Here is a 2,905-nt window from a genome sequence, read left to right as displayed (position 1 = left end):
TAACGTGGTCTTGCTTCTTCCATCCTTGATCACTGATAGTCTGTTCTCAACACAGCTACCACAGGGGTTCTCTTAAAACCAAAGTTAGCTCATGGCCTTCCTCTGCAGAGATCCCTCCAGTAACTCAGCAAGTCAATCAGCATAAAAGTCAAAGTCTTGTGTAAGGCCCGAACTAGAAGGTCCTGTACATCCTTGTCCCTCCATTCTTTCTCTGGCTGCCTTTCGCACTAATCTCCCCTTCATTTGCCCTACCCATCAACTAGCCTCCTTACTATCACCACGCCTAGAATACTCCTGCCTTAGAACTTTTGTGCTGGTAAGGTTTTTGCACTACCAGGAATGATCTCCCATATACGGGCATGATTAACTCCCTCATGCCCTTTCTCAAATATTATCTTGATTAACCTATTTGAAATTACAACCCCCACCTTCATTACCCTGGTCTCTTTTTATATTACATGTAAATCCAATAAAAAATGCACAAAATATTTTTAGAACTACCAAATGCTAATAAAAGAAATTTAAAAACCTAAATAAATGGAGAGATGCACTATGTTCATGGAGTGGAAAACTCTACATAGTGAATATGTCAATGCTCCCCAAACTGATACACAGGTTTAACACAATTCCTATCAAAATCCTGCAGGATCATTTTGTAGATTGTAGATATACAAAAGGATTTTAAAAAATATATGGAAAGGTGAAGGCTAGGATAGCCAAAACAATTTTTTATAAAGAAAAACAAAGTGGAGGAATCATTCTACCTGATTTGAAGACTTATCATAATGCTACAATACTCAAGACAACATGGTACTGGCAGAGGAATAAATGCGTGGATCAATGGAACAGAATAGAGAACCCAGAAATAGACACATAGAAGTATGACCGACTGACTTTTAACAAAGAAATACAAGTAATCAATGGAAGAAGGATAGTCTTTTCAACAAATGACGCTGACACAATTGGACATCCATAGGCAAAAAAATAAAATCTAAATCTAAACTTCATATCTTATTATCCTCAAATAGATAATAAATTTAAATATATAATGTTAAGACCATAAAACTTTTAGTAGATAACATAGGAGAAAATTTTTATGACGGGGTTAGGAAATAAGTTATCAGGCAGGGCAAAAGTTGGTAGAGCATGCTACTCGAGCTCAGAGTCATGAGTTCAAACCCCATGTTGGGTATGGAGCTTACTTATAAGTTAATTAATTAAGTAAATGTCTATTTGAAAAATAAAAAATTATTTCAAAGCAAAAAAATTTTTTAAAACATATTGAAAATACCAAGTGATGGCAAATCACTCATACATTGTTGGTGAGAATTTAAAGTATTACTGACCCTCTAGAAATTAGTTTGACAGTTTCTCTTGAAATTAAATATACATTAAACATACAGCCTAGTAATCACATTCATGGGCATTTAGCCCAGAGAAAAGAAAAGGTATATTCACACGAAAACCCAAACTGGAAGCAAAACCCCGTGTCTTTCAACAAGTAAATGATGAAACAAACTGGTACATCCATATCACGGAATATTATTCCACAATAAAAAGGAATGAACTATTGACACACACAACAATTTAGATGGATCTGGAGGAATTTACACTGAATGAAGAAAGCCAATCTCTAAAAGTTACAGCCTGCATGTATGTATTTTTAAACTTTAATGATGTTTTTTAAAAGACAAAACTAAAACTGTAAAAATGGAGAATGGATCAGAGGTTGCCGGGGGTTAAAGGTGGGGTGACGGAACAATTCCGTATTTTGATCGTGGTGGTGGTTATATGAATTTACAAATGGCATAAAATTCACAGACCTATATACCAAAGAGTCAATTCTACTATATGTTAATTAAAAAAATAATAATAAAGCCAGATACCAAAGACACTGCACATTATACATTACTATATCTGTGTTGTAACTCAATGGAAAAATCAAGAAATTAAGAAGAATGTAAGACTTGTGCCATATTTTAATGTCTGCATTTTCAATTAAAGTTAAGTGATGAGGGGTGCTGGGCTGGCTCTGTCGGTAGAGCGTGTGACTCTTGATCTCAGGGTCATGAGTTCAAGCCCCACACTGGGTACAGAGCCTACTTAAAAAGATAAAAATAATAAAGTTAAGTGACAAAAAGATATAAAAAACGAAATACAGGGGACTGCGCTAATTGTGTTTTCCTATTGATTTCTACTTATTACAGCGAGCTGATGGTAATACCTCGAAATATGTTTAGACTTGCTTTTGGCCCAACGTGTTGTCAAAGTTTTAGAATGTTCCAGATGTGCCTGAAAAGAATATGTGTAATATAGTTGTGGATTTTAATATTTTCTACATAGTCTATTAGGTCAAATTTATTTAATGTATTGTCCAAATATTTCACTATTTTTCTTTAAACTGAGGTGGAGTGTTTGTGTCATTGTTGTAGAATTCTTCGTGGACATTTTTTAGGCTGAACATGAAGGCAGTTTCTTCCAGAAGGACCTGCGTTTGCTTCTGCTTAGTGCTTGGGGACATCACCGGTCCAAGACCACCTTCAGCACAGTTCATGGCTTGATATTTCTTTGACAACCCATTATTGCCAAGGCAGACAATGCCAACACAGGCTCCAATTTCCCCTGAGGACAGACCCATGGCCACAATTCTCAATGACAAGTTTTTCTTCTTTTATGTCTTTCATTTCCATTGCTCTTGTTAACCCTGAAGGAGAGAATACCTTTGGTTCCTACTTTCTACCAGAGTATAATCCTTTGGAGTCCCAGTTTAATATGGGAGAAAGTCTTTTATTAGTCTTTTTCCCTAGGGCAGGCCTTGGGTTTTTGCTTCTGCCCCCTCACCCTGTGAGGCCACCATAACCGAAAGCCAAGTTGCCCTGGATTGGCAAAACACTTCAGTTCCCAT

The sequence above is a fragment of the Ursus maritimus genome, assembly GCF_017311325.1.
Source record: "Ursus maritimus isolate PB19 chromosome X unlocalized genomic scaffold, ASM1731132v1 scaffold_X1, whole genome shotgun sequence".
Lineage (NCBI taxonomy): Eukaryota > Metazoa > Chordata > Mammalia > Carnivora > Ursidae > Ursus > Ursus maritimus.
The sequence above is the reverse complement of the archived record's forward strand: the minus strand, read 5'-3'. Positions refer to the sequence as shown.